Raw genomic sequence first — 25,173 nt, 5'->3', positions numbered from 1 at the left:
TTTCCGACGTTATTTTAGATGTGCAAGTGCCAGTCAAAAACACGCGGCGACGGCAATATGCAAACCAATTCGCTAGTTAACACCGGTCTTGTTGTGCGTGTTTCAAGCTCAAGAGCATCTCCAAGCAGAAAATGGTCAACAGCAACGTTCACACGGTTTCGTACTGCTCAAGTGCTGCACTAAAACGGTATGTTTCTTTTTCATATCTGGAAAAACACGACCGAGAGAGGAATCAAACACGCAATCTTCGGATACGAAGTCCGACGCCTTATCCATTAGGCCACACGGTCACTGACAAACAAGTGGAACTTATATACGACTCATCTCAAAACGCTCACACCACTGAGGAGTTGTGTTTTCGTTCTACACAGACGCTGCCCCTTGCTCTTTCCCACCCATTTGATACATTCAACCTGCTACGAGACCTACCAAATATAGACTGGGAAACTAAACCACACACTTTGTGCATTCGGAAATGTAAGGCAGGGCGTCCCTCGCTGCATTTGCTACGATGTCCATTTGCTACTTCTGCAGAAGTGGCGGCGGCGGCGGCGGCGGCGACGACGACGACGACGACGACGACGACGACGACGACGACGACGACAACCGCGGAAGGCTCTGAGATATGTGAGAAATACATCTATAAAATATATTTCAGACTGTCCCATCCCACCTTATGCTGCACCGCTTTATCAAATGCTTTATCTGCGCCATTCGCCTTAATCACATCTGAGAGTAATTCTTAATAAAACGCCTCTCGCTAATTGTTAGTCATCCCAGATACTGTTTGCTATAAGGCCACGACGCGCAACTGATATCCAAAATTCGCCTGCCTCCTGTGAGGATCGAACTCACGACCCCTGGTTTACTAGACCAGTGCTCTGCCACTGAGCTAAAGAGGCGCGGCCTAGCGGTACTTTTGCGTACTTCATCCTTACGGTCGTCTGGATCATCAGACTTCAGCTGACAACACTTCATATTACCGTCTAATATTTGCAGCTATGGCGACCCATTACTGCTTGCCTACACATCTGACACGTAAAGGAAGTGCTCTCCAAATAACACCACTTGCATTTCAGAACATGTCTTTCACACATGTCTACAAAATCACCTTCACCTTCAAATACAGTTTCGTAGCAACTGACGGAGACGTAGGCAAAGTTTAAAGTTGCTATTTCCATTACATCACGTTAATGAGAAAAACGGTAAGTTACATCTGCAGAGGAACAAAATTCCGTTCCTCCCCACGTGGGGCTCGAACCCACGACCCTGGGACTAAGAGCCTTATGTTCTACCGACTGAGCTAGCCGCGCTGCCTCGGTGAGTATATGCCGGTTAGCACGTCACACAGTACTCGTTTGGGTTGATTGGTCCCATACAGAACCTCCCCATGTTGCCTAATGTTTTCCTAACGTCACACTCGTCACGTAGTTCACTTTTATTTCATAATCATTTCTGAGAGGTAACAGAATTGCATGACAACCTGCAGAGCTAGTTTCGTCAAAATTAACACACATACTTGATGTGACTCATAAGCCGAACGAGTTACTTTCCGACGTTATTTTAGATGTGCAAGTGCCAGTCAAAAACACGCGGCGACGGCAATATGCAAACCAATTCGCTAGTTAACACCGGTCTTGTTGTGCGTGTTTCAAGCTCAAGAGCATCTCCAAGCAGAAAATGGTCAACAGCAACGTTCACACGGTTTCGTACTGCTGAAGTGCTGCACTAAAACGGTATGTTTCTTTTTCATATCTGGAAAAACACGACCGAGAGATGAATCAAACACGCAATCTTCGGATACGAAGTCCGACGCCTTATCCATTAGGCCACACGGTCACTGACAAACAAGTGGAACTTATATACGACTCATCTCCAAACGCTCACACCACTGAGGAGTTCTGTTTTCGTTCTACACAGACGCTGCCCCTTGCTCTTTCCCACCCATTTGATACATTCAACCTGCTACGAGACCTACCAAATATAGACTGGGAAACTAAACCACACACTTTGTGCATTCGGAAATGTAAGGCAGGGCGTCCCTCGCCGCATTTGCTACGATGTCCATTTGCTACTTCTGCAGAAGTGGCGGCGGCGACGACGACGACGACGACGACGACGACAACCGCGGAAGGCTCTGAGATATGTGAGAAATACATCTATAAAATATATTTCAGACTGTCCCATCCCACCTTATGCTGTACCGCTTTGGCAAATGCTTTATCTGCGCCATTCGCCTTAATCACATCTGAGAGTAATTCTTAATAAAACGCCTCTCGCTAATTGTTAGTCATCCCAGATACTGTTTGCTATAAGGCCACGACGCGCAACTGATATCCAAAATTCGTCTGCCTCCTGTGAGGATCGAACTCACGACCCCTGGTTTACTAGACCAGTGCTCTGCCACTGAGCTAAAGAGGCGCGGCCTAGCGGTACTTTTGCGTACTTCATCCTTACGGTCGTCTGGATCATCAGACTTCAGCTGACAACACTTCATATTACCGTCTAATATTTGCACCTATGGCGACCCATTACTGCTTGCCTACACATCTGACACGTAAAGGAAGTGCTCTCCAAATAACACCACTTGCATTTCAGAACATGTCTTTCACACATGTCTACAAAATCACCTTCACCTTCAAATACAGTTTCGTAGCGACTGACGGAGACGTAGGCAAAGTTTAAAGTTGCTATTTCCATTACATCACGTTAATCAGAAAAACGGTAAGTTACATCTGCAGAGGAACAAAATTCCGTTCCTCCCCACGTGGGGCTCGAACCCACGACCCTAGGATTAAGAGCCTTATGTTCTACCGACTGAGCTAGCCGCGCTGCCTCGGTGAGTATATGCCGGTTAGCACGTCACACAGTACTCGTTTGGGTTGATTGGTCCCATACAGAACCTCCCCATGTTGCCTAATGTTTTCCTAACGTCACACTCGTCACGTAGTTCACTTTTATTTCATAATCATTTCTGAGAGGTAACAGAATTGCATGACAACCTGCAGAGCTAGTTTCGTCAAAATTAACACACATACTTGATGTGACTCATAAGCCGAACGAGTTACTTTCCGACGTTATTTTAGATGTGCAAGTGCCAGTCAAAAACACGCGGCGACGGCAATATGCAAACCAATTCGCTAGTTAACACCGGTCTTGTTGTGCGTGTTTCAAGCTCAAGAGCATCTCCAAGCAGAAAATGGTCAACAGCAACGTTCACACGGTTTCGTACTGCTCAAGTGCTGCACTAAAACGGTATGTTTCTTTTTCATATCTGGAAAAACACGACCGAGAGAGGAATCAAACACGCAATCTTCGGATACGAAGTCCGACGCCTTATCCATTAGGCCACACGGTCACTGACAAACAAGTGGAACTTATATACGACTCATCTCAAAACGCTCACACCACTGAGGAGTTGTGTTTTCGTTCTACACAGACGCTGCCCCTTGCTCTTTCCCACCCATTTGATACATTCAACCTGCTACGAGACCTACCAAATATAGACTGGGAAACTAAACCACACACTTTGTGCATTCGGAAATGTAAGGCAGGGCGTCCCTCGCCGCATTTGCTACGATGTCCATTTGCTACTTCTGCAGAAGTGGCGGCGGCGACGACGACGACGACAACCGCGGAAGGCTCTGAGATATGTGAGAAATACATCTATAAAATATATTTCAGACTGTCCCATCCCACCTTATGCTGTACCGCTTTGGCAAATGCTTTATCTGCGCCATTCGCCTTAATCACATCTGAGAGTAATTCTTAATAAAACGCCTCTCGCTAATTGTTAGTCATCCCAGATACTGTTTGCTATAAGGCCACGACGCGCAACTGATATCCAAAATTCGTCTGCCTCCTGTGAGGATCGAACTCACGACCCCTGGTTTACTAGACCAGTGCTCTGCCACTGAGCTAAAGAGGCGCGGCCTAGCGGTACTTTTGCGTACTTCATCCTTACGGTCGTCTGGATCATCAGACTTCAGCTGACAACACTTCATATTACCGTCTAATATTTGCACCTATGGCGACCCATTACTGCTTGCCTACACATCTGACACGTAAAGGAAGTGCTCTCCAAATAACACCACTTGCATTTCAGAACATGTCTTTCACACATGTCTACAAAATCATCTTCACCTTCAAATACAGTTTCGTAGCGACTGACGGAGACGTAGGCAAAGTTTAAAGTTGCTATTTCCATTACATCACGTTAATCAGAAAAACGGTAAGTTACATCTGCAGAGGAACAAAATTCCGTTCCTCCCCACGTGGGGCTCGAACCCACGACCCTGGGATTAAGAGCCTTATGTTCTACCGACTGAGCTAGCCGCGCTGCCTCGGTGAGTATATGCCGGTTAGCACGTCACACAGTACTCGTTTGGGTTGATTGGTCCCATACAGAACCTCCCCATGTTGCCTAATGTTTTCCTAACGTCACACTCGTCATGTAGTTCACTTTTATTTCATAATCATTTCTGAGAGGTAACAGAATTGCATGACAACCTGCAGAGCTAGTTTCGTCAAAATTAACACACATACTTGATGTGACTCATAAGCCGAACGAGTTACTTTCCGACGTTATTTTAGATGTGCAAGTGCCAGTCAAAAACACGCGGCGACGGCAATATGCAAACCAATTCGCTAGTTAACACCGGTCTTGTTGTGCGTGTTTCAAGCTCAAGAGCATCTCCAAGCAGAAAATGGTCAACAGCAACGTTCACACGGTTTCGTACTGCTCAAGTGCTGCACTAAAACGGTATGTTTCTTTTTCATATCTGGAAAAACACGACCGAGAGAGGAATCAAACACGCAATCTTCGGATACGAAGTCCGACGCCTTATCCATTAGGCCAGACGGTCACTGACAAACAAGTGGAACTTATATACGACTCATCTCAAAACGCTCACACCACTGAGGAGTTGTGTTTTCGTTCTACACAGACGCTGCCCCTTGCTCTTTCCCACCCATTTGATACATTCAACCTGCTACGAGACCTACCAAATATAGACTGGGAAACTAAACCACACACTTTGCGCATTCGGAAATGTAAGGCAGGGCGTCCCTCGCCGCATTTGCTACGATGTCCATTTGCTACTTCTGCAGAAGTGGCGGCGGCGACGACGACGACGACGACGACGACGACGACAACCGCGGAAGGCTCTGAGATATGTGAGAAATACATCTATAAAATATATTTCAGACTGTCCCATCCCACCTTATGCTGTACCGCTTTGGCAAATGCTTTATCTGCGCCATTCGCCTTAATCACATCTGAGAGTAATTCTTAATAAAACGCCTCTCGCTAATTGTTAGTCATCCCAGATACTGTTTGCTATAAGGCCACGACGCGCAACAGATATCCAAAATTCGTCTGCCTCCTGTGAGGATCGAACTCACGACCCCTGGTTTACTAGACCAGTGCTCTGCCACTGAGCTAAAGAGGCGCGGCCTAGCGGTACTTTTGCGTACTTCATCCTTACGGTCGTCTGGATCATCAGACTTCAGCTGACAACACTTCATATTACCGTCTAATATTTGCAGCTATGGCGACCCATTACTGCTTGCCTACACATCTGACACGTAAAGGAAGTGCTCTCCAAATAACACCACTTGCATTTCAGAACATGTCTTTCACACATGTCTACAAAATCACCTTCACCTTCAAATACAGTTTCGTAGCGACTGACGGAGACGTAGGCAAAGTTTACAGTTGCTATTTCCATTACATCACGTTAATCAGAAAAACGGTAAGTTACATCTGCAGAGGAACAAAATTCCGTTCCTCCCCACGTGGGGCTCGAACCCACGACCCTGCGATTAAGAGCCTTATGTTCTACCGACTGAGCTAGCCGCGCTGCCTCGGTGAGTATATGCCGGTTAGCACGTCACACAGTACTCGTTTGGGTTGATTGGTCCGATACAGAACCTCCCCATGTTGCCTAATGTTTTCCTAACGTCACACTCGTCACGTAGTTCACTTTTATTTCATAATCATTTCTGAGAGGTAACAGAATTGCATGACAACCTGCAGAGCTAGTTTCGTCAAAATTAACACACATACTTGATGTGACTCATAAGCCGAACGAGTTACTTTCCGACGTTATTTTAGATGTGCAAGTGCCAGTCAAAAACACGCGGCGACGGCAATATGCAAACCAATTCGCTAGTTAACACCGGTCTTGTTGTGCGTGTTTCAAGCTCAAGAGCATCTCCAAGCAGAAAATGGTCAACAGCAACGTTCACACGGTTTCGTACTGCTCAAGTGCTGCACTAAAACGGTATGTTTCTTTTTCATATCTGGAAAAACACGACCGAGAGAGGAATCAAACACGCAATCTTCGGATACGAAGTCCGACGCATTATCCATTAGGCCACACGGTCACTGACAAACAAGTGGAACTTATATACGACTCATCTCAAAACGCTCACACCACTGAGGAGTTGTGTTTTCGTTCTACACAGACGCTGCCCCTTGCTCTTTCCCACCCATTTGATACATTCAACCTGCTACGAGACCTACCAAATATAGACTGGGAAACTAAACCACACACTTTGTGCATTCGGAAATGTAAGGCAGGGCGTCCCTCGCTGCATTTGCTACGATGTCCATTTGCTACTTCTGCAGAAGTGGCGGCGGCGGCGGCGGCGGCGACGACGACGACGACGACGACGACGACGACGACGACAACCGCGGAAGGCTCTGAGATATGTGAGAAATACATCTATAAAATATATTTCAGACTGTCCCATCCCACCTTATGCTGCACCGCTTTATCAAATGCTTTATCTGCGCCATTCGCCTTAATCACATCTGAGAGTAATTCTTAATAAAACGCCTCTCGCTAATTGTTAGTCATCCCAGATACTGTTTGCTATAAGGCCACGACGCGCAACTGATATCCAAAATTCGCCTGCCTCCTGTGAGGATCGAACTCACGACCCCTGGTTTACTAGACCAGTGCTCTGCCACTGAGCTAAAGAGGCGCGGCCTAGCGGTACTTTTGCGTACTTCATCCTTACGGTCGTCTGGATCATCAGACTTCAGCTGACAACACTTCATATTACCGTCTAATATTTGCAGCTATGGCGACCCATTACTGCTTGCCTACACATCTGACACGTAAAGGAAGTGCTCTCCAAATAACACCACTTGCATTTCAGAACATGTCTTTCACACATGTCTACAAAATCACCTTCACCTTCAAATACAGTTTCGTAGCGACTGACGGAGACGTAGGCAAAGTTTAAAGTTGCTATTTCCATTACATCACGTTAATCAGAAAAACGGTAAGTTACATCTGCAGAGGAACAAAATTCCGTTCCTCCCCACGTGGGGCTCGAACCCACGACCCTGCGATTAAGAGCCTTATGTTCTACCGACTGAGCTAGCCGCGCTGCCTCGGTGAGTATATGCCGTTTAGCACGTCACACAGTACTCGTTTGGGTTGATTGGTCCGATACAGAACCTCCCCATGTTGCCTAATGTTTTCCTAACGTCACACTCGTCACGTAGTTCACTTTTATTTCATAATCATTTCTGAGAGGTAACAGAATTGCATGACAACCTGCAGAGCTAGTTTCGTCAAAATTAACACACATACTTGATGTGACTCATAAGCCGAACGAGTTACTTTCCGACGTTATTTTAGATGTGCAAGTGCCAGTCAAAAACACGCGGCGACGGCATTATGCAAACCAATTCGCTAGTTAACACCGGTCTTGTTGTGCGTGTTTCAAGCTCAAGAGCATCTCCAAGCAGAAAATGGTCAACAGCAACGTTCACACGGTTTCGTACTGCTCAAGTGCTGCACTAAAACGGTATGTTTCTTTTTCATATCTGGAAAAACACGACCGAGAGAGGAATCAAACACGCAATCTTCGGATACGAAGTCCGACGCCTTATCCATTAGGCCACACGGTCACTGACAAACAAGTGGAACTTATATACGACTCATCTCAAAACGCTCACACCACTGAGGAGTTGTGTTTTCGTTCTACACAGACGCTGCCCCTTGCTCTTTCCCACCCATTTGATACATTCAACCTGCTACGAGACATACCAAATATAGACTGGGAAACTAAACCACACACTTTGAGCATTCGGAAATGTAAGGCAGGGCGTCCCTCGCCGCATTTGCTACGATGTCCATTTGCTACTTCTGCAGAAGTGGCGGCGGCGGCGACGGCGACGACGACGACGACGACGACGACGACCGCGGAAGGCTCTTAGATATGTGAGAAATACATCTATAAAATATATTTCAGACTGTCCCATCCCACCTTATGCTGTACTGCTTTGGCAAATGCTTTATCTGCGCCATTCGCCTTAATCACATCTGAGAGTAATTCTTAATAAAACGCCTCTCGCTAATTGTTAGTCATCCCAGATACTGTTTGCTATAAGGCCACGACGCGCAACAGATATCCAAAATTCGTCTGCCTCCTGTGAGGATCGAACTCACGACCCCTGGTTTACTAGACCAGTGCTCTGCCACTGAGCTAAAGAGGCGCGGCCTAGCGGTACTTTTGCGTACTTCATCCTTACGGTCGTCTGGATCATCAGACTTCAGCTGACAACACTTCATATTACCGTCTAATATTTGCAGCTATGGCGACCCATTACTGCTTGCCTACACATCTGACACGTAAAGGAAGTGCTCTCCAAATAACACCACTTGCATTTCAGAACATGTCTTTCACACATGTCTACAAAATCACCTTCACCTTCAAATACAGTTTCGTAGCGACTGACGGAGACGTAGGCAAAGTTTAAAGTTGCTATTTCCATTACATCACGTTAATCAGAAAAACGGTAAGTTACATCTGCAGAGGAACAAAATTCCGTTCCTCCCCACGTGGGGCTCGAACCCACAACCCTGCGATTAAGAGCCTTATGTTCTACCGACTGAGCTAGCCGCGCTGCCTCGGTGAGTATATGCCGGTTAGCACGTCACACAGTACTCGTTTGGGTTGATTGGTCCCATACAGAACCTCCCCATGTTGCCTAATGTTTTCCTAACGTCACACTCGTCACGTAGTTCACTTTTATTTCATAATCATTTCTGAGAGGTAACAGAATTGCATGACAACCTGCAGAGCTAGTTTCGTCAAAATTAACACACATACTTGATGTGACTCATAAGCCGAACGAGTTACTTTCCGACGTTATTTTAGATGTGCAAGTGCCAGTCAAAAACACGCGGCGACGGCAATATGCAAACCAATTCGCTAGTTAACACCGGTCTTGTTGTGCGTGTTTCAAGCTCAAGAGCATCTCCAAGCAGAAAATGGTCAACAGCAACGTTCACACGGTTTCGTACTGCTCAAGTGCTGCACTAAAACGGTATGTTTCTTTTTCATATCTGGAAAAGCACGACCGAGAGAGGAATCAAACACGCAATCTTCGGATACGAAGTCCGACGCATTATCCATTAGGCCAGACGGTCACTGACAAACAAGTGGAACTTATATACGACTCATCTCAAAACGCTCACACCACTGAGGAGTTGTGTTTTCGTTCTACACAGACGCTGCCCCTTGCTCTTTCCCACCCATTTGATACATTCAACCTGCTACGAGACCTACCAAATATAGACTGGGAAACTAAACCACACACTTTGTGCATTCGGAAATGTAAGGCAGGGCGTCCCTCGCCGCATTTGCTACGATGTCCATTTGCTACTTCCGCAGAAGTGGCGGCGGCGACGACGACGACGACGACGACGACAACCGCGGAAGGCTCTGAGATATGTGAGAAATACATCTATAAAATATATTTCAGACTGTCCCATCCCACCTTATGCTGTACCGCTTTGGCAAATGCTTTATCTGCGCCATTCGCCTTAATCACATCTGAGAGTAATTCTTAATAAAACGCCTCTCGCTAATTGTTAGTCATCCCAGATACTGTTTGCTATAAGGCCACGACGCGCAACAGATATCCAAAATTCGTCTGCCTCCTGTGAGGATCGAACTCACGACCCCTGGTTTACTAGACCAGTGCTCTGCCACTGAGCTAAAGAGGCGCGGCCTAGCGGTACTTTTGCGTACTTCATCCTTACGGTCGTCTGGATCATCAGACTTCAGCTGACAACACTTCATATTACCGTCTAATATTTGCACCTATGGCGACCCATTACTGCTTGCCTACACATCTGACACGTAAAGGAAGTGCTCTCCAAATAACACCACTTGCATTTCAGAACATGTCTTTCACACATGTCTACAAAATCACCTTCACCTTCAAATACAGTTTCGTAGCGACTGACGGAGACGTAGGCAAAGTTTAAAGTTGCTATTTCCATTACATCACGTTAATCAGAAAAACGTTAAGTTACATCTGCAGAGGAACAAAATTCCGTTCCTCCCCACGTGGGGCTCGAACCCACGACCCTGGGATTAACAGCCTTATGTTCTACCGACTGAGCTAGCCGCGCTGCCTCGGTGAGTATATGCCGGTTAGCACGTCACACAGTACTCGTTTGGGTTGATTGGTCCCATACAGAACCTCCCCATGTTGCCTAATGTTTTCCTAACGTCACACTCGTCACGTAGTTCACTTTTATTTCATAATCATTTCTGAGAGGTAACAGAATTGCATGACAACCTGCAGAGCTAGTTTCGTCAAAATTAACACACATACTTGATGTGACTCATAAGCCGAACGAGTTACTTTCCGACGTTATTTTAGATGTGCAAGTGCCAGTCAAAAACACGCGGCGACGGCAATATGCAAACCAATTCGCTAGTTAACACCGGTCTTGTTGTGCGTGTTTCAAGCTCAAGAGCATCTCCAAGCAGAAAATGGTCAACAGCAACGTTCACACGGTTTCGTACTGCTCAAGTGCTGCACTAAAACGGTATGTTTCTTTTTCATATCTGGAAAAACACGACCGAGAGAGGAATCAAACACGCAATCTTCGGATACGAAGTCCGACGCATTATCCATTAGGCCACACGGTCACTGACAAACAAGTGGAACTTATATACGACTCATCTCAAAACGCTCACACCACTGAGGAGTTGTGTTTTCGTTCTACACAGACGCTGCCCCTTGCTCTTTCCCACCCATTTGATACATTCAACCTGCTACGAGACCTACCAAATATAGACTGGGAAACTAAACCACACACTTTGTGCATTCGGAAATGTAAGGCAGGGCGTCCCTCGCCGCATTTGCTACGATGTCCATTTGCTACTTCTGCAGAAGTGGCGGCGGCGGCGGCGGCGGCGACGACGACGACGACGACGACGACGACGACGACAACCGCGGAAGGCTCTGAGATATGTGAGAAATACATCTATAAAATATATTTCAGACTGTCCCATCCCACCTTATGCTGTACCGCTTTGGCAAATGCTTTATCTGCGCCATTCGCCTTAATCACATCTGAGAGTAATTCTTAATAAAACGCCTCTCGCTAATTGTTAGTCATCCCAGATACTGTTTGCTATAAGGCCACGACGCGCAACTGATATCCAAAATTCGTCTGCCTCCTGTGAGGATCGAACTCACGACCCCTGGTTTACTAGACCAGTGCTCTGCCACTGAGCTAAAGAGGCGCGGCCTAGCGGTACTTTTGCGTACTTCATCCTTACGGTCGTCTGGATCATCAGACTTCAGCTGACAACACTTCATATTACCGTCTAATATTTGCAGCTATGGCGACCCATTACTGCTTGCCTACACATCTGACACGTAAAGGAAGTGCTCTCCAAATAACACCACTTGCATTTCAGAACATGTCTTTCACACATGTCTACAAAATCACCTTCACCTTCAAATACAGTTTCGTAGCGACTGACGGAGACGTAGGCAAAGTTTAAAGTTGCTATTTCCATTACATCACGTTAATCAGAAAAACGGTAAGTTACATCTGCAGAGGAACAAAATTCCGTTCCTCCCCACGTGGGGCTCGAACCCACAACCCTGCGATTAAGAGCCTTATGTTCTACCGACTGAGCTAGCCGCGCTGCCTCGGTGAGTATATGCCGGTTAGCACGTCACACAGTACTCGTTTGGGTTGATTGGTCCCATACAGAACCTCCCCATGTTGCCTAATGTTTTCCTAACGTCACACTCGTCACGTAGTTCACTTTTATTTCATAATCATTTCTGAGAGGTAACAGAATTGCATGACAACCTGCAGAGCTAGTTTCGTCAAAATTAACACACATACTTGATGTGACTCATAAGCCGAACGAGTTACTTTCCGACGTTATTTTAGATGTGCAAGTGCCAGTCAAAAACACGCGGCGACGGCAATATGCAAACCAATTCGCTAGTTAACACCGGTCTTGTTGTGCGTGTTTCAAGCTCAAGAGCATCTCCAAGCAGAAAATGGTCAACAGCAACGTTCACACGGTTTCGTACTGCTCAAGTGCTGCACTAAAACGGTATGTTTCTTTTTCATATCTGGAAAAGCACGACCGAGAGAGGAATCAAACACGCAATCTTCGGATACGAAGTCCGACGCATTATCCATTAGGCCAGACGGTCACTGACAAACAAGTGGAACTTATATACGACTCATCTCAAAACGCTCACACCACTGAGGAGTTGTGTTTTCGTTCTACACAGACGCTGCCCCTTGCTCTTTCCCACCCATTTGATACATTCAACCTGCTACGAGACCTACCAAATATAGACTGGGAAACTAAACCACACACTTTGTGCATTCGGAAATGTAAGGCAGGGCGTCCCTCGCCGCATTTGCTACGATGTCCATTTGCTACTTCCGCAGAAGTGGCGGCGGCGACGACGACGACGACGACGACGACGACGACGACGACAACCGCGGAAGGCTCTGAGATATGTGAGAAATACATCTATAAAATATATTTCAGACTGTCCCATCCCACCTTATGCTGTACCGCTTTGGCAAATGCTTTATCTGCGCCATTCGCCTTAATCACATCTGAGAGTAATTCTTAATAAAACGCCTCTCGCTAATTGTTAGTCATCCCAGATACTGTTTGCTATAAGGCCACGACGCGCAACAGATATCCAAAATTCGTCTGCCTCCTGTGAGGATCGAACTCACGACCCCTGGGTTACTAGACCAGTGATCTGCCACTGAGCTAAAGAGGCGCGGCCTAGCGGTACTTTTGCGTACTTCATCCTTACGGTCGTCTGGATCATCAGACTTCAGCTGACAACACTTCATATTACCGTCTAATATTTGCAGCTATGGCGACCCATTACTGCTTGCCTACACATCTGACACGTAAAGGAAGTGCTCTCCAAATAACACCACTTGCATTTCAGAACATGTCTTTCACACATGTCTACAAAATCACCTTCACCTTCAAATACAGTTTCGTAGCGACTGACGGAGACGTAGGCAAAGTTTAAAGTTGCTATTTCCATTACATCACGTTAATCAGAAAAACGGTAAGTTACATCTGCAGAGGAACAAAATTCCGTTCCTCCCCACGTGGGGCTCGAACCCACGACCCTGGGATTAAGAGCCTTATGTTCTACCGACTGAGCTAGCCGCGCTGCCTCGGTGAGTATATGCCGTTTAGCACGTCACACAGTACTCGTTTGGGTTGATTGGTCCGATACAGAACCTCCCCATGTTGCCTAATGTTTTCCTAACGTCACACTCGTCACGTAGTTCACTTTTATTTCATAATCATTTCTGAGAGGTAACAGAATTGCATGACAACCTGCAGAGCTAGTTTCGTCAAAATTAACACACATACTTGATGTGACTCATAAGCCGAACGAGTTACTTTCCGACGTTATTTTAGATGTGCAAGTGCCAGTCAAAAACACGCGGCGACGGCATTATGCAAACCAATTCGCTAGTTAACACCGGTCTTGTTGTGCGTGTTTCAAGCTCAAGAGCATCTCCAAGCAGAAAATGGTCAACAGCAACGTTCACACGGTTTCGTACTGCTCAAGTGCTGCACTAAAACGGTATGTTTCTTTTTCATATCTGGAAAAACACGACCGAGAGAGGAATCAAACACGCAATCTTCGGATACGAAGTCCGACGCCTTATCCATTAGGCCACACGGTCACTGACAAACAAGTGGAACTTATATACGACTCATCTCAAAACGCTCACACCACTGAGGAGTTGTGTTTTCGTTCTACACAGACGCTGCCCCTTGCTCTTTCCCACCCATTTGATACATTCAACCTGCTACGAGACATACCAAATATAGACTGGGAAACTAAACCACACACTTTGAGCATTCGGAAATGTAAGGCAGGGCGTCCCTCGCCGCATTTGCTACGATGTCCATTTGCTACTTCTGCAGAAGTGGCGGCGGCGGCGACGGCGACGACGACGACGACGACGACGACGACGACGACGACCGCGGAAGGCTCTTAGATATGTGAGAAATACATCTATAAAATATATTTCAGACTGTCCCATCCCACCTTATGCTGTACCGCTTTGGCAAATGCTTTATCTGCGCCATTCGCCTTAATCACATCTGAGAGTAATTCTTAATAAAACGCCTCTCGCTAATTGTTAGTCATCCCAGATACTGTTTGCTATAAGGCCACGACGCGCAACAGATATCCAAAATTCGTCTGCCTCCTGTGAGGATCGAACTCACGACCCCTGGTTTACTAGACCAGTGCTCTGCCACTGAGCTAAAGAGGCGCGGCCTAGCGGTACTTTTGCGTACTTCATCCTTACGGTCGTCTGGATCATCAGACTTCAGCTGACAACACTTCATATTACCGTCTAATATTTGCAGCTATGGCGACCCATTACTGCTTGCCTACACATCTGACACGTAAAGGAAGTGCTCTCCAAATAACACCACTTGCATTTCAGAACATGTCTTTCACACATGTCTACAAAATCACCTTCACCTTCAAATACAGTTTCGTAGCGACTGACGGAGACGTAGGCAAAGTTTAAAGTTGCTATTTCCATTACATCACGTTAATCAGAAAAACGGTAAGTTACATCTGCAGAGGAACAAAATTCAGGTCCTCCCCACGTGGGGCTCGAACCAACAACCCTGCGATTAAGAGCCTTATGTTCTACCGACTGAGCTAGCCGCGCTGCCTCGGTGAGTATATGCCGGTAAGCACGTCACACAGTACTCGTTTGGGTTGATTGGTCCCATACAGAACCTCCCCATGTTGCCTAATGTTTTCCTAACGTCACACTCGTCACGTAGTTCACTTTTATTTCATAATCATTTCTGAGAGGTAACAGAATTGCATGACAACCTGCAGAGCTAGTTTCGTCAAAATTAACACACATACTTGATGTGACTCATAAGCCGAACGAGTTACTTTCCGACGTTATTTTAGATGTGCAAGTGCCAGTCAAAAACACGCGGCGACGGCAATATGCAAACCAATTCGCTAGTTAACACCGGTCTTGTTGTGCGTGTTTCAAGCTCAAGAGCATCTCCAAGCAGAAAATGGTCAACAGCAACGTTCACACGGTTTCGTACTGCTCAAGTGCTGCACTAAAACGGTATGTTTCTTTTTCATATCTGGAAAAACACGACCGAGAGAGGAATCAAACACGCAATCTTCGGATACGAAGTCCGACGCATTATCCATTAGGCCACACGGTCACTGACAAACAAGTGGAACTTATATACGACTCATCTCAAAACGCTCACACCACTGAGGAGTTGTGTTTTCGTTCTACACAGACGCTGCCCCTTGCTCTTTCCCACCCATTTGATACATTCAACCTGCTACGAGACCTACCAAATATAGACTGGGAAACTAAACCACACACTTTGTGCATTCGGAAATGTAAGGCAGGGCGTCCCTCGCCGCATTTGCTACGATGTCCATTTGCTACTTCTGCAGAAGTGGCGGCGGCGGCGACGACGACGACGACGACGACGACGACGACGACGACAACCGCGGAAGGCTCTGAGATATGTGAGAAATACATCTATAAAATATATTTCAGACTGTCCCATCCCACCTTATGCTGTACCGCTTTGGCAAATGCTTTATCTGCGCCATTCGCCTTAATCACATCTGAGAGTAATTCTTAATAAAACGCCTCTCGCTAATTGTTAGTCATCCCAGATACTGTTTGCTATAAGGCCACGACGCGCAACTGATATCCAAAATTCGCCTGCCTCCTGTGAGGATCGAACTCACGACCCCTGGTTTACTAGACCAGTGCTCTGCCACTGAGCTAAAGAGGCGCGGCCTAGCGGTACTTTTGCGTACTTCATCCTTACGGTCGTCTGGATCATCAGACTTCAGCTGACAACACTTCATATTACCGTCTAATATTTGCAGCTATGGCGACCCATTACTGCTTGCCTACACATCTGACACGTAAAGGAAGTGCTCTCCAAATAACACCACTTGCATTTCAGAACATGTCTTTCACACATGTCTACAAAATCACCTTCACCTTCAAATACAGTTTCGTAGCGACTGACGGAGACGTAGGCAAAGTTTAAAGTTGCTATTTCCATTACATCACGTTAATCAGAAAAACGGTAAGTTACATCTGCAGAGGAACAAAATTCCGTTCCTCCCCACGTGGGGCTCGAACCCACGACCCTGCGATTAAGAGCCTTATGTTCTACCGACTGAGCTAGCCGCGCTGCCTCGGTGAGTATATGCCGGTTAGCACGTCACACAGTACTCGTTTGGGTTGATTGGTCCTATACAGAACCTCCCCATGTTGCCTAATGTTTTCCTAACGTCACACTCGTCACGTAGTTCACTTTTATTTCATAATCATTTCTGAGAGGTAACAGAATTGCATGACAACCTGCAGAGCTAGTTTCGTCAAAATTAACACACATACTTGATGTGACTCATAAGCCGAACGAGTTACTTTCCGACGTTATTTTAGATGTGCAAGTGCCAGTCAAAAACACGCGGCGACGGCAATATGCAAACCAATTCGCTATTTAACACCGGTCTTGTTGTGCGTGTTTCAAGCTCAAGAGCATCTCCAAGCAGAAAATGGTCAACAGCAACGTTCACACGGTTTCGTACTGCTCAAGTGCTGCACTAAAACGGTATGTTTCTTTTTCATATCTGGAAAAACACGACCGAGAGAGGAATCAAACACGCAATCTTCGGATACGAAGTCCGACGCATTATCCATTAGGCCACACGGTCACTGACAAACAAGTGGAACTTATATACGACTCATCTCAAAACGCTCACACCACTGAGGAGTTGTGTTTTCGTTCTACACAGACGCTGCCCCTTGCTCTTTCCCACCCATTTGATACATTCAACCTGCTACGAGACCTACCAAATATAGACTGGGAAACTAAACCACACACTTTGTGCATTCGGAAATGTAAGGCAGGGCGTCCCTCGCCGCATTTGCTACGATGTCCATTTGCTACTTCTGCAGAAGTGGCGGCGGCGACGACGACGACGACGACGACGACGACGACGACGACGACAACCGCGGAAGGCTCTGAGATATGTGAGAAATACATCTATAAAATATATTTCAGACTGTCCCATCCCACCTTATGCTGTACCGCTTTGGCAAATGCTTTATCTGCGCCATTCGCCTTAATCACATCTGAGAGTAATTCTTAATAAAACGCCTCTCGCTAATTGTTAGTCATCCCAGATACTGTTTGCTATAAGGCCACGACGCGCAACTGATATCCAAAATTCGTCTGCCTCCTGTGAGGATCGAACTCACGACCCCTGGTTTACTAGACCAGTGCTCTGCCACTGAGCTAAAGAGGTGCGGCCTAGCGGTACTTTTGCGTACTTCATCCTTACGGTCGTCTGGATCATCAGACTTCAGCTGACAACACTTCATATTACCGTCTAATATTTGCAGCTATGGCGACCCATTACTGCTTGCCTACACATCTGACACGTAAAGGAAGTGCTCTCCAAATAACACCACTTGCATTTCAGAACATGTCTTTCACACATGTCTACAAAATCACCTTCACCTTCAAATACAGTTTCGTAGCGACTGACGGAGACGTAGGCAAAGTTTAAAGTTGCTATTTCCATTACATCACGTTAATCAGAAAAACGGTAAGTTACATCTGCAGAGGAACAAAATTCCGTTCCTCCCCACGTGGGGCTCGAACCCACGACCCTGGGATTAAGAGCCTTATGTTCTACCGACTGAGCTAGCCGCGCTGCCTCGGTGAGTAAATGCCGGTTAGCACGTCACACAGTACTCGTTTGGGTTGATTGGTCCCATACAGAACCTCCCCATGTTGCCTAATGTTTTCCTAACGTCACACTCGTCACGTAGTTCACTTTTATTTCATAATCATTTCTGAGAGGTAACAGAATTGCATGACAACCTGCAGAGCTAGTTTCGTCAAAATTAACACACATACTTGATGTGACTCATAAGCCGAACGAGTTACTTTCCGACGTTATTTTAGATGTGCAAGTGCCAGTCAAAAACACGCGGCGACGGCAATATGCAAACCAATTCGCTAGTTAACACCGGTCTTGTTGTGCGTGTTTCAAGCTCAAGAGCATCTCCAAGCAGAAAATGGTCAACAGCAACGTTCACACGGTTTCGTACTGCTCAAGTGCTGCACTAAAACGGTATGTTTCTTTTTCATATCTGGAAAAACACGACCGAGAGAGGAATCAAACACGCAATCTTCGGATACGAAGTCCGACGCCTTATCCATTAGGCCACACGGTCACTGACAAACAAGTGGAACTTATATACGACTCATCTCAAAACGCTCACACCACTGAGGAGTTGTGTTTTCGTTCTACACAGACGCTGCCCCTTGCTCTTTCCCACCCATTTGATACATTCAACCTGCTACGAGACCTACCAAATATAGACTGGGAAACTAAACCACACACTTTGTGCATTCGGAAATGTAAGGCAGGGCGTCCCTCGCCGCATTTGCTACGATGTCCATTTGCTACTTCTGCAGAAGTGGCGACGACGACGACGACGACGACGACGACGACGACGACGACAACCGCGGAAGGCTCTGAGATATGTGAGAAATACATCTATAAAATATATTTCAGACTGTCCCATCCCACCTTATGCTGTACCGCTTTGGCAAATGCTTTATCTGCGCCATTCGCCTTAATCACATCTGAGAGTAATTCTTAATAAAACGCCTCTCGCTAATTGTTAGTCATCCCAGATACTGTTTGCTATAAGGCCACGACGCGCAACTGATATCCAAAATTCGTCTGCCTCCTGTGAGGATCGTACTCACGACCCCTGGTTTACTAGACCAGTGCTCTGCCACTGAGCTAAAGAGGCGCGGCCTAGCGGTACTTTTGCGTACTTCATCCTTACGGTCGTCTGGATCATCAGACTTCAGCTGACAACACTTCATATTACCGTCTAATATTTGCAGCTATGGCGACCCATTACTGCTTGCCTACACATCTGACACGTAAAGGAAGTGCTCTCCAAATAACACCACTTGCATTTCAGAACATGTCTTTCACACATGTCTACAAAATCACCTTCACCTTCAAATACAGTTTCGTAGCGACTGACGGAGACGTAGGCAAAGTTTAAAGTTGCTATTTCCATTACATCACGTTAATCAGAAAAACGGTAAGTTACATCTGCAGAGGAACAAAATTCCGTTCCTCCCCACGTGGGGCTCGAACCCACGACCCTGCGATTAAGAGCCTTATGTTCTACCGACTGAGCTAGCCGCGCTGCCTCGGTGAGTAAATGCCGGTTAGCACGTCACACAGTACTCGTTTGGGTTGATTGGTCCCATACAGAACCTCCCCATGTTGCCTAATGTTTTCCTAACGTCACACTCGTCACGTAGTTCACTTTTATTTCATAATCCTTTCTGAGAGGTAACAGAATTGCATGACAACCTGCAGAGCTAGTTTCGTCAAAATTAACACACATACTTGATGTGACTCATAAGCCGAACGAGTTACTTTCCGACGTTATTTTAGATGTGCAAGTGCCAGTCAAAAACACGCGGCGACGGCAATATGCAAACCAATTCGCAAGTTAACACCGGTCTTGTTGTGCGTGTTTCAAGCTCAAGAGCATCTCCAAGCAGAAAATGGTCAACAGCAACGTTCACACGGTTTCGTACTGCTCAAGTGCTGCACTAAAACGGTATGTTTCTTTTTCATATCTGGAAAAACACGACCGAGAGAGGAATCAAACACGCAATCTTCGGATACGAAGTCCGACGCCTTATCCATTAGGCCACACGGTCACTGACAAACAAGTGGAACTTATATACGACTCATCTCAAAACGCTCACACCACTGAGGAGTTGTGTTTTCGTTCTACACAGACGCTGCCCCTTGCTCTTTCCCACCCATTTGATACATTCAACCTGCTACGAGACCTACCAAATATAGACTGTGAAACTAAACCACACACTTTGTGCATTCGGAAATGTAAGGCAGGGCGTCCCTCGCCGCATTTGCTACGATGTCCATTTGCTACTTCTGCAGAAGTGGCGACGAGGACGACGACGACGACGACGACGACGACGACAACAACGACGACGACAACCACGGAAGGCTCTGAGATATGTGAGAAATACATCTATAAAATATATTTCAGACTGTCCCATCCCACCTTATGCTGTACCGCTTTGGCAAATGCTTTATCTGCGCCATTCGCCTTAATCACATCTGAGAGTAATTCTTAATAAAACGCCTCTCGCTAATTGTTAGTCATCCCAGATACTGTTTGCCATAAGGCCACGACGCGCAACTGATATCCAAAATTCGTCTGCCTACTGTGAGGATCGAACTCACGACCCCTTGTTTTCTAGACCAGTGCTCTGCCACTGAGCTAAAGAGGCGCGGCCTAGCGGTACTTTTGCGTACTTCATCCTTACAGTCGTCTGGATCATCAGACTTCAGCTGACAACACTTCATATTACCGTCTAATATTTGCAGCTATGGCGACCCATTACTGCTTGCCTACACATCTGACACGTAAAGGAAGTGCTCTCCAAATAACACCACTTGCATTTCAGAACATGTCTTTCACACATGTCTACAAAATCACCTTCACCTTCAAATACAGTTTCGTAGCGACTGACGGAGACGTAGGCAAAGTTTAAAGTTGCTATTTCCATTACATCACGTTAATCAGAAAAACGGTAAGTTACATCTGCAGAGGAACAAAATTCCGTTCCTCCCCACGTGGGGCTCGAACCCACGACCCTGGGATTAAGAGCCTTATGTTCTACCGACTGAGCTAGCCGCGCTGCCTCGGTGAGTATATGCCGGTTAGCACGTCACACAGTACTCGTTTGGGTTGATTGGTCCCATACAGAACCTCCCCATGTTGCCTAATGTTTTCCTAACGTCACACTCGTCACGTAGTTCACTTTTATTTCATAATCATTTCTGAGAGGTAACAGAATTGCATGACAACCTGCAGAGCTAGTTTCGTCAAAATTAACACACATACTTGATGTGACTCATAAGCCGAACGAGTTACTTTCCGACGTTATTTTAGATGTGCAAGTGCCAGTCAAAAACACGCGGCGACGGCAATATGCAAACCAATTCGCAAGTTAACACCGGTCTTGTTGTGCGTGTTTCAAGCTCAAGAGCATCTCCAAGCAGAAAATGGTCAACAGCAACGTTCACACGGTTTCGTACTGCTCAAGTGCTGCACTAAAACGGTATGTTTCTTTTTCAGATCTGGAAAAACACGACCGAGAGAGGAATCAAACACGCAATCTTCGGATACGAAGTCCGACGCCTTATCCATTAGGCCACACGGTCACTGACAAACAAGTGCAACTCATATACGACTCATCTCAAAACGCTCACACCACTGAGGAGTTGTGTTTTCGTTCTACACAGACGCTGCCCCTTGCTCTTTCCCACCCATTTGATACATTCAACCTGCTACGAGACCTACCAAATATAGACTGGGAAACTAAACCACACACTTTGTGCATTCGGAAATGTAAGGCAGGGCGTCCCTCGCCGCATTTGCTACGATGTCCATTTGCTACTTCTGCAGAAGTGGCGGCGGCGGCGACGACGACAACCACGGAAGGCTCTGAGATATGTGAGAAATACATCTATAAAATATATTTCAGACTGTCCCATCCCACCTTATGCTGTACCGCTTTGGCAAATGCTTTATCTGCGCCATTCGCCTTAATCACATCTGAGAGTAATTCTTAATAAAACGCCTCTCGCTAATTGTTAGTCATCCCAGATACTGTTTGCTATAAGGCCACGACGCGCAACTGATATCCAAAATTCGTCTGCCTCCTGTGAGGATCGAACTCACGACCCCTGGTTTACTAGACCAGTGCTCTGCCACTGAGCTAAAGAGGCGCGGCGTAGCGGTACTTTTGCGTACTTCATCCTTCCGGTCGTCTGGATCATCAGACTTCAGCTGACAACACTTCATATTACCGTCTAATATTTGCAGCTATGGCGACCCATTACTGCTTGCCTACACATCTGACACGTAAAGGAAGTGCTCTCCAAATAACACCACTTGCATTTCAGAACATGTCTTTCACACATGTCTACAAAATCACCTTCACCTTCAAATACAGTTTCGTAGCGACTGACGGAGACGTAGGCAAAGTTTAAAGTTGCTATTTCCATTACATCACGTTAATCAGAAAAACGGTAAGTTACATCTGCAGAGGAACAAAATTCCGTTCCTCCCCACGTGGGGCTCGAACCCACGACCCTGCGATTAAGAGCCTTATGTTCTACCGACTGAGCTAGCCGCGCTGCCTCGGTGAGTATATGCCGGTTAGCACGTCACACAGTACTCGTTTGGGTTGATTGGTCCCATACAGAACCTCCCCATGTTGCCTAATGTTTTCCTAACGTCACACTCGTCACGTAGTTCACTTTTATTTCATAATCATTTCTGAGAGGTAACAGAATTGCATGACAACCTGCAGAGCTAGTTTCGTCAAAATTAACACACATACTTGATGTGACTCATAAGCCGAACGAGTTACTTTCCGACGTTATTTTAGATGTGCAAGTGCCAGTCAAAAACACGCGGCGACGGCAATATGCAAACCAATTCGCTAGTTAACACCGGTCTTGTTGTGCGTGTTTTAAGCTGAAGAGCATCTCCAAGCAGAAAATGGTCAACAGCAACGTTCACACGGTTTCGTACTGCTCAAGTGCTGCACTAAAACGGTATGTTTCTTTTTCATATCTGGAAAAACACGACCGAGAGAGGAATCAAACACGCAATCTTCGGATACGAAGCCCGACGCCTTATCCATTAGGCCACACGGTCACTGACAAACAAGTGGAACTTATATACGACTCATCTCAAAACGCTCACACCACTGAGGAGTTGTGTTTTCGTTCTACACAGACGCTGCCCCTTGCTCTTTCCCACCCATTTGATACATTCAACCTGCTACGAGACCTACCAAATATAGACTGGGAAACTAAACCACACACTTTGTGCATTCGGAAATGTAAGGCAGGGCGTCCCTCGCCGCATTTGCTACGATGTCCATTTGCTACTTCTGCAGAAGTGGCGGCGGCGACGACGACGACGACGACGACGACGACAACCGCGGAAGGCTCTGAGATATGTGAGAAATACATCTATAAAATATATTTCAGACTGTCCCATCCCATCTTATGCTGTACCGCTTTGGCAAATGCTTTATCTGCGCCATTCGCCTTAATCACATCTGAGAGTAATTCTTAATAAAACGCCTCTCGCTAATTGTTAATCATCCCAGATACTGTTTGCTATAAGGCCACGACGCGCAACTGATATCAAAAATTCGTCTGCCTCCTGTGAGGATCGAAGTCACGACCCCTGGTTTACTAGACCAGTGCTCTGCCACTGAGCTAAAGAGGCGCGGCCTAGCGGTACTTTTGCGTACTTCATCCTTACGGTCGTGTGGATCATCAGACTTCAGCTGACAACACTTCATATTACCGTCTAATATTTGCAGCTATGGCGACCCATTACTGCTTGCCTACACATCTGACACGTAAAGGAAGTGCTCTCCAAATAACACCACTTGCATTTCAGAACATGTCTTTCACACATGTCTACAAAATCACCTTCACCTTCAAATACAGTTTCGTAGCGACTGACGGAGACGTAGGCAAAGTTTAAAGTTGCTATTTCCATTACATCACGTTAATCAGAAAAACGGTAAGTTACATCTGCAGAGGAACAAAATTCCGTTCCTCCCCACGTGGGGCTCGAACCCACGACCCTGGGATTAAGAGCCTTATGTTCTACCGACTGAGCTAGCCGCGCTGCCTCGGTGAGTATATGCCGGTTAGCACGTCACACAGTACTCGTTTGGGTTGATTGGTCCCATACAGAACCTCCCCATGTTGCCTAATGTTTTCCTAACGTCACACTCGTCACGTAGTTCACTTTTATTTCATAATCATTTCTGAGAGGTAACAGAATTGCATGACAACCTGCAGAGCTAGTTTCGTCAAAATTAACACACATACTTGATGTGACTCATAAGCCGAACGAGTTACTTTCCGACGTTATTTTAGATGTGCAAGTGCCAGTCAAAAACACGCGGCGACGGCAATATGCAAACCAATTCGCTAGTTAACACCGGTCTTGTTGTGCGTGTTTTAAGCTGAAGAGCATCTCCAAGCAGAAAATGGTCAACAGCAACGTTCACACGGTTTCGTACTGCTCAAGTGCTGCACTAAAACGGTATGTTTCTTTTTCATATCTGGAAAAACACGACCGAGAGAGGAATCAAACACGCAATCTTCGGATACGAAGCCCGACGCCTTATCCATTAGGCCACACGGTCACTGACAAACAAGTGGAACTTATATACGACTCATCTCAAAACGCTCACACCACTGAGGAGTTGAGTTTTCGTTCTACACAGACGCTGCCCCTTGCTCTTTCCCACCCATTTGATACATTCAACCTGCTACGAGACCTACCAAATATAGACTGGGAAACTAAACCACACACTTTGTGCATTCGGAAATGTAAGGCAGGGCGTCCCTCGCCGCATTTGCTACGATGTCCATTTGCTACTTCTGCAGAAGTGGCGGCGGCGGCGACGACGACGACGACGACGACGACGACGACGACGACGACAACCGCGGAAGGCTCTGAGATATGTGAGAAATACATCTATAAAATATATATCAGACTGTCCCATCCCATCTTATGCTGTACCGCTTTGGCAAATGCTTTATCTGCGCCATTCGCCTTAATCACATCTGAGAGTAATTCTTAATAAAACGCCTCTCGCTAA

At 46.3% G+C, this 25,173-nt stretch overlaps 16 non-coding genes across 16 annotated transcripts; all 16 read right to left on the bottom strand.

Moving 5' to 3' along the window:
* Positions 1-830: 830 nt before the first annotated feature.
* Trnat-agu (transfer RNA threonine (anticodon AGU)) lies at positions 831-902 on the bottom strand. The gene has a single exon. It is a non-coding gene; the product is annotated as a tRNA-Thr (tRNA).
* Positions 903-2,349: 1,447 nt separating this feature from the next.
* Positions 2,350-2,421, bottom strand: Trnat-agu (transfer RNA threonine (anticodon AGU)). Its single transcript has one exon. It is a non-coding gene; the product is annotated as a tRNA-Thr (tRNA).
* Positions 2,422-3,856: 1,435 nt separating this feature from the next.
* Trnat-agu (transfer RNA threonine (anticodon AGU)) lies at positions 3,857-3,928 on the bottom strand. The gene has a single exon. It is a non-coding gene; the product is annotated as a tRNA-Thr (tRNA).
* Positions 3,929-5,378: 1,450 nt separating this feature from the next.
* Trnat-agu (transfer RNA threonine (anticodon AGU)) lies at positions 5,379-5,450 on the bottom strand. Its single transcript has one exon. It is a non-coding gene; the product is annotated as a tRNA-Thr (tRNA).
* A 1,468-nt stretch (positions 5,451-6,918) lies between these two features.
* On the bottom strand, positions 6,919-6,990 carry Trnat-agu (transfer RNA threonine (anticodon AGU)). Its single transcript has one exon. It is a non-coding gene; the product is annotated as a tRNA-Thr (tRNA).
* Positions 6,991-8,443: 1,453 nt separating this feature from the next.
* Trnat-agu (transfer RNA threonine (anticodon AGU)) lies at positions 8,444-8,515 on the bottom strand. The gene has a single exon. It is a non-coding gene; the product is annotated as a tRNA-Thr (tRNA).
* Positions 8,516-9,959: 1,444 nt separating this feature from the next.
* On the bottom strand, positions 9,960-10,031 carry Trnat-agu (transfer RNA threonine (anticodon AGU)). The gene has a single exon. It is a non-coding gene; the product is annotated as a tRNA-Thr (tRNA).
* A 1,465-nt stretch (positions 10,032-11,496) lies between these two features.
* On the bottom strand, positions 11,497-11,568 carry Trnat-agu (transfer RNA threonine (anticodon AGU)). The gene has a single exon. It is a non-coding gene; the product is annotated as a tRNA-Thr (tRNA).
* Positions 11,569-13,024: 1,456 nt separating this feature from the next.
* Positions 13,025-13,096, bottom strand: Trnat-agu (transfer RNA threonine (anticodon AGU)). The gene has a single exon. It is a non-coding gene; the product is annotated as a tRNA-Thr (tRNA).
* A 1,462-nt stretch (positions 13,097-14,558) lies between these two features.
* Trnat-agu (transfer RNA threonine (anticodon AGU)) lies at positions 14,559-14,630 on the bottom strand. Its single transcript has one exon. It is a non-coding gene; the product is annotated as a tRNA-Thr (tRNA).
* A 1,459-nt stretch (positions 14,631-16,089) lies between these two features.
* Positions 16,090-16,161, bottom strand: Trnat-agu (transfer RNA threonine (anticodon AGU)). The gene has a single exon. It is a non-coding gene; the product is annotated as a tRNA-Thr (tRNA).
* A 1,459-nt stretch (positions 16,162-17,620) lies between these two features.
* Trnat-agu (transfer RNA threonine (anticodon AGU)) lies at positions 17,621-17,692 on the bottom strand. Its single transcript has one exon. It is a non-coding gene; the product is annotated as a tRNA-Thr (tRNA).
* A 1,453-nt stretch (positions 17,693-19,145) lies between these two features.
* Trnat-agu (transfer RNA threonine (anticodon AGU)) lies at positions 19,146-19,217 on the bottom strand. The gene has a single exon. It is a non-coding gene; the product is annotated as a tRNA-Thr (tRNA).
* Positions 19,218-20,682: 1,465 nt separating this feature from the next.
* On the bottom strand, positions 20,683-20,754 carry Trnas-aga (transfer RNA serine (anticodon AGA)). The gene has a single exon. It is a non-coding gene; the product is annotated as a tRNA-Ser (tRNA).
* A 1,432-nt stretch (positions 20,755-22,186) lies between these two features.
* On the bottom strand, positions 22,187-22,258 carry Trnat-agu (transfer RNA threonine (anticodon AGU)). The gene has a single exon. It is a non-coding gene; the product is annotated as a tRNA-Thr (tRNA).
* A 1,447-nt stretch (positions 22,259-23,705) lies between these two features.
* Positions 23,706-23,777, bottom strand: Trnat-agu (transfer RNA threonine (anticodon AGU)). Its single transcript has one exon. It is a non-coding gene; the product is annotated as a tRNA-Thr (tRNA).
* Between the last annotated feature and the right edge of the window lie 1,396 nt (positions 23,778-25,173).

The sequence above is a fragment of the Schistocerca gregaria genome, chromosome 4 (assembly GCF_023897955.1).
Source record: "Schistocerca gregaria isolate iqSchGreg1 chromosome 4, iqSchGreg1.2, whole genome shotgun sequence".
Lineage (NCBI taxonomy): Eukaryota > Metazoa > Arthropoda > Insecta > Orthoptera > Acrididae > Schistocerca > Schistocerca gregaria.
Note: the sequence above shows the minus strand (reverse complement) of the source record. Positions and strands in the feature narration are given on the sequence as shown.